Source organism: Scyliorhinus canicula, chromosome 13, assembly GCF_902713615.1.
Source record: "Scyliorhinus canicula chromosome 13, sScyCan1.1, whole genome shotgun sequence".
Taxonomy (NCBI): domain Eukaryota; kingdom Metazoa; phylum Chordata; class Chondrichthyes; order Carcharhiniformes; family Scyliorhinidae; genus Scyliorhinus; species Scyliorhinus canicula.
This window is the reverse complement of record NC_052158.1, coordinates 139,128,123-139,141,202: the sequence shown is the minus strand read 5'-3', so window position 1 is coordinate 139,141,202 and position 13,080 is coordinate 139,128,123. Positions and strand designations below refer to the sequence as shown.

The 13,080-nt window shown below is 46.9% G+C and overlaps 1 protein-coding gene across 1 annotated transcript in view; it reads right to left on the bottom strand.

Annotated features, from left to right (window-relative positions):
- The window catches only part of LOC119975489 (U2 snRNP-associated SURP domain containing), an 83,084-nt gene that overhangs the window by 54,673 nt on the left and 15,331 nt on the right, over positions 1-13,080 (bottom strand). The window lies entirely within an intron of this gene.

Below are 13,080 nucleotides of genomic sequence, written 5' to 3'. Positions count from 1 at the left end.
GTAAGCTGGTACAGGAATTGAACCCGCGCTGCTGGTCTTGTTCTGCATCTTGAACCAGCTGTCTAGCCCACTGATCTAAACCGGCCCCGAGACCAGTTAACACTAAAATCACTAGCCCCACTGCTACATATAATTGACCTTATATTAGCCTGTTAATTGTTGAGCCCTGCGATATTCCTTTCACACAGAAAATTGGAATTCAAAACAGAAAGTGAACACTTGGGGCACATATACAACTGCACTGCATCAACGCAGGAACTAAAATATCAGTTCCCCCATGATGCACTCCCTGAACACAGGTTGGCATTGAAACTGCGTTATCCTTGATAGAATAATCTTTGGCATAATTTACAAAAGGATTCAGATTTCATACTTGCATACGCTATTAACAGAATGCATATTGAACCTCAGCTTTAGGGCAGCACGGTAGCACAAGTGGATAGCACTGTGGCTTCACAGCGTCAGTGTCCCAGGTTCGATTCCCTGCTGGGTCACTGTCTGTGCGGAGTTTGCACGTTCTCCCCGTGTCTGCGTGGGTTTCCTCCGGGTGCTCCGGTTTCCTCCCACAGTCCAAAGACGTGCAGGTTAGGTGGATTTGCCATGATAAATTGTCCTGAGTGACCAAAAAGGTTAGGATAGATTATTGGGTTACGGAGATAGGGTGTAAGTGAGGGCTTAAGTGGGTCGATGCAGACTCGATGGGCCGAATGGCCTCCTTCTGCACTGTATGTTCTATGTACAGTGAAAAGTATTTTTCTGCATCCGATGGAACGCACACAGAACGTACATAGTAGACAAAAAGAATAATCGTTTTATAAAAAGTACATTGAGAAATGGAACACCGACAAACAGTGATTGGTTACAGTGCAGAACAAGGGGCCAAACAAAGCAAATACATGAACAAGAGCAGCATAGGGCGTCGTGAATAGTGTTCTCCCAGGGAACAGATCAGTACGAGGGGGAGTCGTTGAGGAGTCTTGTAGCTATGGGGAAGAAGCTGTTCCTATGTCTGGATGTGTAAGTCTTCAGACTTCTGTACCTTCTGCCTGATGCAAGGGTCTGGAAGTAGGCAATGCCTGGGTGGGAGGGGTCTCTGACAATGCTGTCTGCCTTCCTGAGGCAGCGGGAGGTGTATACAGAATCAATGTGAGGGTGGCAAGCTTGTGTGGTGCTTTGGGCTGAGCTCACCCCACACTGCAGTTACTTACGATCTTGGACCGAGCAGTTTACCATACCAAGCTGCAATGCAGCTGGATAGGATGCTCTATCGCACATCTGCAGACGTTTGAGAGTCGATGCAGACTGCTGAATGTCTTTGGCTTCCGTAAGAAGTAGAGACGTTGTTGGGCTTTCTCGACTGTTTCATCAATGTGAGTGGACTAGGACAGACTGTTGGTGATGGTGACCCCCAGGAACTTTAAGCGATCGACCATTTCCACTTCGGAGCCATTGATGCAGTGTGTGTCGTCCTACACTTCCTGGAGTGGATGATCAGTTCCTTGGTCTTTCCAACATTTAGAGAGAGGTTGTTTTCAGTACATCATGCAACCAAGTGATTTATCTCCCTTCTGTAGTCTGATTAGTCGTTGTTTGAGATACGGCCCATCAGAGTCATATCATCCACAAACTTATAGATTGAGTTGGAGTTAAATCTTGCCACACAGTCATGTGCGTATAGGGAGTACCGTAGAGGACTGAGCACATATCTTTACGGGGCCCCAGTGTTGAGGACTATTGTGGAGGAGGTGCTGTTGCCTATCCTGACCGATTGGGGTCTGTTGGTGAGGAAGTAATGGATCCAGCTGCACAGGGAGGGATCAAGTCCAAGATTGCAGAGTTTGGTTATTACTCTCATCGAGATAATGATGTTGAAGGCGGAGCTGTAGTCCATGAACAGCAGTCTTACATGGGTGTCCTTGTCAAGGTGTTCGAGTGTTGATTGTAGAGCCAGGGAGTTAGCATCTGCTGTGGACTGGTTACAGTGATAGGCAAACTGCAGTGGATCGAAACGGTCTGGGAGGCTGGCATTGATCCGTCACATGACTAGCCGCTCGAAGCATTTCATGATAACAGACGTCAGGGTCACTGGTCAGTAGTCGTTCAGGTAGGCTACCTTGCTCTTCTTTGGTACTGGCGTTATGGTGGTCTTCTTGAAGTTGGTGGGGGCCTCAGAGTGGAGGAATGAAGTATTGAAGATATCTGCGAATACACTCGCTAGCTGGTCTGCGCAGGTTCTGAGTGCTCGCCCAGGAACTCCACCGAGGCCTGTCACTTTCTGCTGATTCACTTTCAAGAAGGCAGCTCTTACCTCTGAGGCTGCAATAGTGGGTATGGGTGTGCTCAGGGCTGTTGGGGCGGGTGCACTGATGCATTGGCTGACTGCTCAAAGCAGGCAGAGAACTTGTTCAGATCATCGGGTTGGGATGCTCCAGCCCCAGATATTCCGCCTGGTCTTGCTTTCTAGCCTGTGATCTTGTGTAGGCTATGTTACTGAATATAACAGTGGCAGTGGAGCAAAATGAAACCTTCAGACAAAAATAGAATCCATGTGGACAGAGGTAAAAGATAAGGAAGGATCATTTCAATAGGAGAGTCCATAAACCAGCTAACAGTGGTAGTAGATGGAAGAAGAAATATGCAATCACAGTTTGAGGATAAGGGATAAACCTTTTAGCACTGAGGTGAAACTACGGAGAGCCATGAACACAGCCCAGTCTATCATGCTAGCCCACCTCTATCCCATTGACCCCGTCTACATCACCTGCTGCCTTGGGAAAGCGGGCAGCATAACCAAAGAACCCTCCCACCCAGGTTATTCTCTCTCCCAACCTCGTCCATTGGCAGAAGACACAAAAGTCTGAGAACTGGCACTAACAGACTCAAAAACAGCTTCTGCCCCACTGTTATCAGACTCCTGAATGGTCCTCTTTTGGACTGAACTGGTCTTTCTACACACATAGACATAGAACATAGAACAGTACAGCACAGAACAGGCCCTTCGGCCCTCAATGTTGTGCCGAGCCATGATCACCCTACTCAAACCCACGTATCCACCCTATACCCGTAACCCAACAACCCCCCCCTTAACCTTACTTTTATTAGGACACTACGGACAATTTAGCATGGCCAATCCACCTAACCCGCACATCTTTGGACTGTGGGAGGAAACCGGAGCACCCGGAGGAAACCCACGCACACAGGGGGAGGACGTGCAGACTCCGCACAGACAGTGACCCAAGCCGGAATCGAACCTGGGACCCTGGAGCTGTGAAGCATTTATGCTAACCACCATGCTACCCTGCTGCCTCAAATAGTTCTCTATAGTTGTTTAATTTTTAAAAATAAATTTAGAGTACCCAAATTTTTTTTTTTCCAATTAAGGGCCAATTTAGTGTGGCCAATCCACCTACCTGCACATGTTTGGATTGTGGGACTGAGACCCAGTGTTAGCCCCTGCGCCACCATACCACCTCCCTCTTTACAGTTGGAGCACTGTCCGCCGTATGCTGTGGCCAATGTCTATGTTTATGTATTTACATTGTGTATTTATCGTATGTTCTATATTTTCATGTATGGAGCGATCTGCCTGGACTGTGCACAGAACAATGCATGTGACAATAATAAATCTAAATCTAAATCTAATCCAATTTTACGATGGAGGGAATGTCATTAATATCACAACTGAAGATGTTTGGGACTAGGACATTACCCAGAGGAATGCTTGCAATTATGTCCTGGGACTTAGACGATTGGCCTGTAACAACCACAACCATCTTCCTTTGTGTTGGGTATAACTCCAACCAGTAAAGCACTGCGTTATTTGCACTGGAGTGTTGCCGTGTTGCATTAGAGTGCAGCTGGAGTTTGGTGAAAGAGAGTTAGGTTGAAGAGTGAGGAGGTGATCAGTCCCTTCTTTTCTCAGATTGGGGAGTAGGATTGGCGAGTACTTTTGCTCATTGTATTTTTGCTCAATAAAATAAAAGTAAGGTCTTAGGGAATTTGGAGCACAAGGGAAAAGAGGGACATTAAGTAACTCTTACAGTCAGAGACAGAGTGAATCTGGTAAGGAGCAGCTGGGCAGAGCAGCAGGGAAACTTTAAGTGCAGACCAGAATACCTTCACTCAATAAAGCAACAGAACTTCGGAGGTGGCGTCAGAATTCAAATGTGATGCAGGGCAAGTGTAAACTGCTGATTGTAAGAGTACAAGTTGTGAGTATTTATACTATTACCGCTTATAGTTTGTGGTTTATAGTTTGTAAGGGCTATATTCTGTATTAACAAGGTCAAGGGAAGAAGACCCCCAGTACTTGATATTATTTGAGAGGTAAGTCATGACAGGAAAGTTCAAAGCCAAGGCTTACTCCTTCTGCTCTATGTGGGAATCTGGGAACATTTCCTTTTTAAAAAAAATATAGAGTAGCCAATCTCTCCCCCCCCCCCCCCCCCCCCCCCCGGCAATTAAAGGGCCATTTAGTGAGGCCAATACACCTAACCAGCACATCTTTGGGTTGTGGGGGTGAACCACACAGACATGGGGAGAATGTGCAAACTCCACACGGACAGTGACCCAGGGCTGGGATTCGAACCCGGGTCCTCAGCGCCGCAGTACCAGTGCTAACCACTGTGCCACATGCCGCCCACCCGGGCACATTTCCACTGCCCAAGGCTAGCACATGTGCAGGAAATGTCTCTAGCTGCAGCTCCTGAAAGGTCAGGTTTCAGAGCTGGAGACACTGTGGAGCATCTGTGGGGCCGAGCGGATCATGGACAGCACGTATAGATATATATATGGTCACACCGCAGGCTGAGACTCCACAAGCAGAAGAGAACGGGTGACCAGCAGGCAGAGTAAGAGGCCTGATTTCAGTAAGGCCTTAGATAAGGTCCATCATGGCAGACTGGTACAGAAGGTGAAGTCACACAGGATCATAGGTGAACTGACAAGATGGATTTAGAACTGGCTCGGTCCTAGAAGACAGAGGGTAGCAGTGGAAGGGTGCTTTTCTGAATGGAGGGCTGTGACTAGCAGCGCTCCTCAGGAATCAGTGCTGGGGCCTTTGCTGTTTGTAATATAAATAAAATGATTTGGAAGGAAATGCAACTGGTTTGATTCGTAATTTTGTGGGCGACACAAAGGTTGGTGGAATTGCGGATAGTGATGAGGACTGTCAGAGGATGCAACAGGATATAGATCGGGTGGAGACTTGGGCGGAGAGATGGCAGGTGGAGTTTAATCCAGACAAATGTGAGGTAATGCATTTTGGAAGGTCTAATACAGATGGGAAATATACAGTAAATGGCAGAACACTCGAGTATTGATAGGCAGAGGGATATCGGTGTGCAGCTACACAGGCAATGAAGGTGGAGAAAGTAGTCAAGAAGGCATCAGGCTTTATAGAATCTTAGTTACATCACGCTTGGAATAGAGTGTTCCATTCTGGTCGTCACACTACCAGAAGGAGTGTGGAGACTTTGAAGAGGGTACAGAAAAGATTAACCAGGATGTTGCCTGGTATGGGGGGGATTAGCTATGAGGAGAGGTTGGAGAAACTTAGTTTGTTCTCACTGGAACGACGGAGGTCAAGCACGACCTCATAGAAGTCTACAAGATTATGAGGGGCATGGACAGAGTGAATAGTCAGAAGCTTTTTCCCAGGGTGCAAGAGTCAATTACTAGGGAGAATAGGTTTAAGGTGCGAGGGGCAAGGTTTAAAAGGGGATGTACGAGGCAGTATTTTTTTGTTACACAGAGGGTGGTGGGAAGCTGGAACTCACTGCTAGGGGAAGGGAGTGGAAGCAGATACTTTTAAGGGGCGTCTTGACAAATACACAAATAGGAAGGGAATAGATGGATATGGTCCCCGGAAGGCATGGGGATTTAAATTCAGACAGGTAGCATGGTCAGTGTTCAATTGTATGGGGAATAGATAGGCATTTCTGTGGCCATAAACAAGAGACCAGGATGGTTATGTTGCCTCCCTGGTGATAGGGTCAAGGATGTCTCAAGAATGGTTACAAGGACATTCTGGGTCGGGGAGGGCAAATGGCTAGAGGTCCTGGGATACATCGGTACCAATGACATAGATTTTTAAAAAAGGGGTGAGGTCCTAAAAGTCAAGTATAGGCAGGTCAGACGTAGGACCTCAAACGGTAGCGATCTCGGGGTCACTGACCCGCTAGTCAAGAGTAGAAATAGCAGATGAATACGTGGGTGGAAAAATGGTGCAAGGAGGAAGATTTCAGATTCCTGGGACAGGATCTGGGGAGGTGGGACAATCCAAACTGGATGTGTTACATCTCGGAGGATTGGGACTGATGTCCTCGGGTGAGTATTTGCTAGTGTTGTTGGGGAGGGTTTAAACTAGAATGGCAAGGGTGTGGGAATCTAAGCAGAGTGACAAGGGAAAGAGAAAGAAGGACAGTAATAAAAGAACAGAAAAACCTCAAAAACAGTAAAACATAGTAATCAAGGCAAGAGGCAAATAGTACAAATAATAGGTAGGATAATATAAAATTGCAAAAAGGCATGCCTTTGTATTTTCATGCGCAAAGCATTCGTAATAGAATCACTATAATGCCGAAGGAGGTCATTCGGGCTATCAAGTCGCACCGACCCTCTGAGAGAGCCCCCACGCCATCCCCATAACCTCACCTAACCTTTTGGACACTAGCATGGCCAATCCACCTAACCTGCACATCTTTGGACTGTGGGAGGAAACCGGAGCAGCCAGGGGAAACCCACACAGACAAGGGGGAAACTCCAGACAGTGACGCAAGGCTGGAATTGAACCTGGGTCCCTGGCACTGTGAGACAGCAGTACTAGCCATTGGGCCACCGTGCTGCCCTTATAAGGTAGATAAACAATGAAATAAACAAACTAATGAGGCAAATAGAGATAAATGGATATGATCTCATAGCCATTTCGGGGAAATGGTTACAAAGAGTTCAAAACCAGGAACTTAATATTCATGGATACTTGACCTTTCTGAAAGACAGTAGGGTAGGAAAAGGTGGTAGGGTAGCACTGTTAATAATGAGGACAGTTGTGAGGGGTAATCTAGACTTGGATAATGTGGCGTCCATTTGGGTGGAGATTTTTAAAAAAGCAAGAGAAAGAAGACATTGGCAGGAGTGTACAGACTCCCAAACAGTAGCCACACTGTCAGAAAAGGTATAAATCAACAAATAAAGGAGCATGTAAAAAGAATAGTGCAATAATTATGGGTGAGTTTGACCTTCATGTTGACTGGGTTAAGCAAGTTGCAATGGGTAGCTACAATCTGCTATTTCTATATCTGAAATTCATAAGAGATAGTTTCCTAGAGCAATAGGTCATGGAGCCAACTAGGGAACATATTATCTTGGATCTGGTCATGGGTAATGAGGCAGGTTTAATAAATTACCTCAGAGCAAAAGATCCCTTAGGAAAGTTGGGATCGGGCAGCACGGTGGCGTAGTGGTTAGCACTGCTGCCTCACGGTGCCGAGGTCCTAGGTTCGCTCCCGGCTCTGGGTCACTGTCCGGGTGGAGTTTGCACATTCTCCTCGTGTTTGTATAGGTTGAGCCCCCACCACCCAAAGATGTGCAGGCCATGCTAAATTGCTCTTAAATTGGAAAAAATGAATTGGGTATTCTACATTTTTTTAAAAAGAGGAAAAAAAAGAAAGTTGGGATCATATCATAGAATTTAACATTCAGTTTGAGTGAGAAACTTGGGTCGGAAACAACTGTGTTTAACTTAAATAAAGGGAATTACAATAACATGAAAGTGGACTGGGTGGATAGATTAGCAGGAAAGACAACGGGGAGTGTGGTAGGGCAACTGCGTAGGGCAAGAGGGGTGCAATGTGTGTTTGGGGAGAAGGCGAGCCGCATGCTGGCGCACCAGCTGCGGGTGCAGACTGCATCCAGGGAAATATTGAAAATACAGACTGGGGCTGGGGATGTAGTGTCGGAGCCAGGGAAGATAAATGAGGCATTTAGGGAGTATTACCAGAGACTTTATGAGGCGGATCCAGGGGAGAGGAGGGGCATGGGGCGGTTTCTGGATGAGCTGGAATTTCCCCAGGTGGAGGAAGCAAAGAGGCAGGCGTTGGAGGAGCCGCTGGTGCTGAGGGAGGTGCTGGATAGTATCAGGGGTATGAAGTCGGGGAAGGCCGCTGTGCCAGATGGATATTTGAGGGAGACCTGGCACCACATTTGTTGGGGGCGTTTAATGAAGCACTGGAGAAGGGGAAGTTGCCGGAGATGATGACGCAGGCAGTAATCACACTAATCCCAAAAAAAGGGAAGGATCCAGTGCAATGTGGGTCGTATGTGGGGCAGCACGGTAGCATTATGGATAGCACAATCGCTTCACAGCTCCAGGGTCCCAGGTTCGATTCTGGCTTGGGTCACTGTCTGTGCGGAGTTTGCACATCCTCCCAGTGTGTGCGTGAGTTTCCTCCGGGTGCTCCGGTTTCCTCCCACAGTCCAAAGATGTGCAGGTTAGGTGGATTGGCCATGATAAATTGCCCTTAGTGTCCAAAATTGCCCTTAGTGTTGGGTGGGGTTACTGGGTTATGGGGATAGGGTGGAGTTGTTGACCTTGGATAGGGTTCTCTTTCCAAGAGCCGGTACAGACTCAATGGGCTGAGTGGCCTCCTTCTGCACTGTAAATTCTATGATTCTATGACCCATATCACTAATGAACACGGAAGTGAAAGTATTGGCTAAGTTGTTGGCGGGGAGGATGGAGGACTGTGTCCCAGGGGTGGTTGCAGAAGATCAAACAGGCTTCGTGAAGTGCAGGCAGCTAACGAGTAATATAAGATGGCTGTCGAATGTGGTGATGAATCCGTTAGGGGCTCTGGTACCAGAGGTGGTGGTGTCCATGGACAGCGGGAAGACATTTGATCGGGTGGCGTGGCAGTACTTGTTCAAAGTTTTGTGCCGAGATTTGTGGCATGGGTGCGGTTGCTGTATGTGGCACCGAGGGTGAGACTGAATGATATGAGCTCACAAAGCTTTGACTTACACAGGGGTACGAGGCAGGGGTGCCCACTGTCACCGCTGCTGTTTGCGCTGGCCATACAGCCATTGGCTATGGCTCTCAGAAGGTCGGCAGAGTGGCAGGGGATAATGAGGGGACGGAGGGAGCATCAGGTGTCGCTCTATGCCGATGACCTCTCACTGTATGTTTCGGATCCATTGGAGAATATGGGAAGGATTATGGGCCTGTTGGGGAGGTTTGGAGGGTTCTCGGGGTACAAGCTGAATGTGGGGAAAAGCGAGGTATACCCGGTGCATGAGCTAGCACAACGGGCTAATTTAGGGGGATGCCATTTACGGTAGCGAGGGATAGATTTAGGTATTTGGAGATTCAGGTCGCGAGGGAATGAACAGTGCTCCATAAGTAGAATTTAACGAAACTAATGGAGGCCAGGGAGGATCTTATCAGGTGGGATCCACTGCACTTAACATTGGCAGGGAGGGTCCAAGTGGTGAAAATAAATATTCTGCCGAGGTTCTTGTTTATCTTTCAAGCTCTCCTGACCTTTATACCAAAGGCCTTTTTTCGGAAAGTGGACACGATCATCTCGGACTTTGTATAGGTGGGGAAGGTGCCGAGGGTGGGAAGAACTCTGCTACAGAGGCAGCAGATGGGGTTGACGTTGCTGAACTTGCTTCATTATTATTGGGCGGCAAATGTGGACAAGGTGCGGCGGCGGTGGGAAGGAGAAGGGGTAGAGTGGGTTAGGATGGAGGAGGAATTCTGTCAGGGGTCTAGTTTGAGGGCTATGGTGATGGCAGCATTGCCAATGGCTCCGAGTAGGTATTCAGGGAGCCCAGTGGTGCAGTCCACGGTGAAGATATGGAATCAGCTGAAGAGGCATTTTAGGATGGAAGGGATGTCGGTGCTAACGCCTGTGCGAGAATCATGGGTTTGAGCAGGGGGAGGGGGTGGATAGTGTATTTGGAGGTGGAGGGAAGTGGGGCTGGTCAAGGCGAGAGATTTGTATTTGGAGGAAGGGTTCGTCAGCCTGGAGGAGCTAAGAGAGGGTAGAGCTGCCGAGGGGTAGTGAGTTCAGCTACCTGCAGCTTGGGAATTTGCACGAAAGGTCTGGAGGGGGTTCCCTAGGTTGCCAGGATACACTCTGCTGGAGTGACTGCTGCTTCCGGATGTGGAAGGGGAGGGAAAAATTGGGGATATATACAAGTGGCTGGGGGGAGCAGAGAGGTGAGTGGGTGTTGAAGATCAAGGAGAAATGGGAAGCGGAGTTGGGAATGGAGATCAATTGGGGAGTATGGAGTAAGGCACTGCGAAGGGTAAACGGGACCTCCTCTTGTGCAAGGATGAGCCTGATACAGTTGAAGGCGGTGCACATGACTCGGGCGAGAATGCGTGGATTCTTTCAGTGGGTAGCAGATGAGTGCGAGAGGTGTGGGCCGGGGCCAGCGAATCACACACACCCGTTTTGGGGTTGCAAAAATTTGGGAAGATTCTGGGCAGGAGTGTTCGTGGTCTTAGCCAGGATAGTGGAAGCGGAGGTGGACCCGGACCCTTTGGTGGCGATATTTGGGGTTTCAGAGAAGCCGGAGCTCATGGAGAGGAGGAAGGCCAATGTCATGGCCTTCGCCTCTCTGATTGCACGGCGGAGAATTTTGCTGGAGTGGCGGTCGGCATCGCCACCGGGAGTAGCAGCATGGTTGGACAACCTGTATGACTTCCTGGAGGTTAGAGAAGATAACATACGGGTTAAGGGGGCTCAGCAGGGGAGTTTGAGAAAAGGTGGGGAATGTTTGTGAACAGGTTTAAAGAGCTATTCGTTACAAGGGCTGGGGGTGAAAAAGTGGGAAAATCTGAACAGACTGTATAGTTGATTGTTGGGAAGTATGTTTCCCGGGGTGTTTACTTGCTGTCACCTGCTTTGATACAAGTTTGTAATAAAATAAGTTTTTAAAAAAAAGATTAGCAGGAAATACAGTAAATAAGCAGGAGCAAACATTTAAGGAGGTAATTCATGACCCTTAGCAAAAATATATCCTGTAAGGAGGAAAGATTCTAAGATAATAAACCAACCGTGGCTAACCAAGGAAGTTAAGGAGAGCAATAAGTTGAAAGAAAAAGCATAAAAGGAGGCAAAAGTCAACGATAGCCGCAAAGACTGGGATAAATTCAGATCCAGAAAAGGAAGACTAAAAAGATAATGAAGAGAGAAAATAAACAAGGGCAAACTAGCTAGGAATATAAAAACGGACAGCATGCACTTATTTAAGTGTATAAAAAGTAAGAGGTCAAAGTGAACATAGAAGCCCCTGAATGAATGTGGGAGATAGTTCTGGGGAACAAGCAAGGAACTGGCAGAGGATTCAACAGTCATGAGCATCAGTCTTTACTGTTGAAGACACTTTGAACATCCCATAATACTAAAGAACATGGAGGAGCAATTAAATCCCTTCATTAGAGAAGTGGTATTAGACAAACTACAGTAATGGGGATAATGGTAGCTAAGTGGCCTGGCCCTGATGGCTTGTATCTGAGGATCGTAAAAGAAATAGCTACAGAGATAGCGGATGCAGTGGTTGTAATTTTCCAAAAATCCTTGGATTCTGGAGAAGTACCAGAGGATTGGAAAACTGCCAACGTGACACCCCTATTCAAAAAGCGAGGGGCAAAAAAAAGATAACTATAGGCTGACTAGTCTAACATCTATTGTTGGGGAAACGATGGAATCAATTATTAAGTAAGTAATAGCAGCTCATTTGGAAACTCAATCTAATCAAGCAGAGTCAGCATGGCTTCATGAAATGGAAATAGTGCCTGACTAATTTATTAGAGTTTTGAGAGGAAGCCTCAATCAGAGTGGATAGAGGGGAATCATTTGTATTTGGACTAGTTGTGTTTCATTTGGACTTTCAGAAGGCATTCAACAAAATATATCACAAAAGGCTAAGTTATAAGAGCCGTTGGTGTTGGAGATAGTATATTGACATGGATAGAGAATTGGCTAATGGGCAGTAAACAAGTGGGATTAAGGGGTGATTTTTCAGATTGGTGACCTGCAACCAGTGGGGTTCCACAGGGATCATTGCTGGGACTGCAACTGTTTACAATAAATATTAATGACTTGGAGGAAAGAAGTGAATGTACTGTAGTCAAATTTGCAGACAATACAAAAATAGGTGGAAAGACAAGCTGTGACAGGGATATAGACAGTTTGCAAAGAGATATTGACATGGTTAAGTGGGCACAAAGTTGACAATCAAATATAATGTGGGAAAATGTGAAGTTGTTTGTTTTGGAAGGGAGAACGAAAGAATGGAGTATTATTTAAATAAAGAAAAGCTGCAGAACACAAAGGAACTTGGGAGTATATGGCATGAAACAGAGCTAGCACAGGTGCAGCAGGTGACCAGGAAGGCTAATGGGTTGTTGCACGTATTTCAAGGAGGGTGGAGTATAAATTTAGGGAAGTCTTGCTGCAACTGTACAAGGTACTGGTGAGACCATATCTGGAGTTGAGAGCAGTTTTGTTCCCCTGTTTTAAAGAAAGATTTTATTTCATTGGAGGCGGTTCAGGAGGTTCACTACGATGATCCCAAGTATGGAAGGATTGTTTTATGAGCAAAGGTTAAACAGGTTGGGACTCTGCTCAGTGGAATTTAGAATAATGAGGGGTACTCATTGAAACATATAGGATTCTTAAGGGGCTTGACAGGATGCATGCTGAGAGGGTGTTTCCCCTCATGGAAGAGCCTAGGACCAGAGAGTATTGTCTTAGAATAAAGGGGTGCCAATTTAAGACTCAGATGAGGAGGAATTTCTTCTCTCAGAGGGTTGAGTGTCTTTGGAACTCCTTTCCACAGAGAGCTGTGGGGGTAAAGTCCTAGCGTATATTTAAAGCGGAGATAGATTCTTGAATGAAGGGTTATGGGGAAAGGGTAGGAAGGCTGGCGAGTGGAGAGTCAGATCAGCCATGGTCGTACTGAATGGTGGAGAACCCTCGAGGGGCTGAATGGCCTACTCCTGTTCCTATTTCTTATGGTGTTAAAAAGAGTTTTACCCCTGATTCCCACTGGCTTCAAAATTTGCCA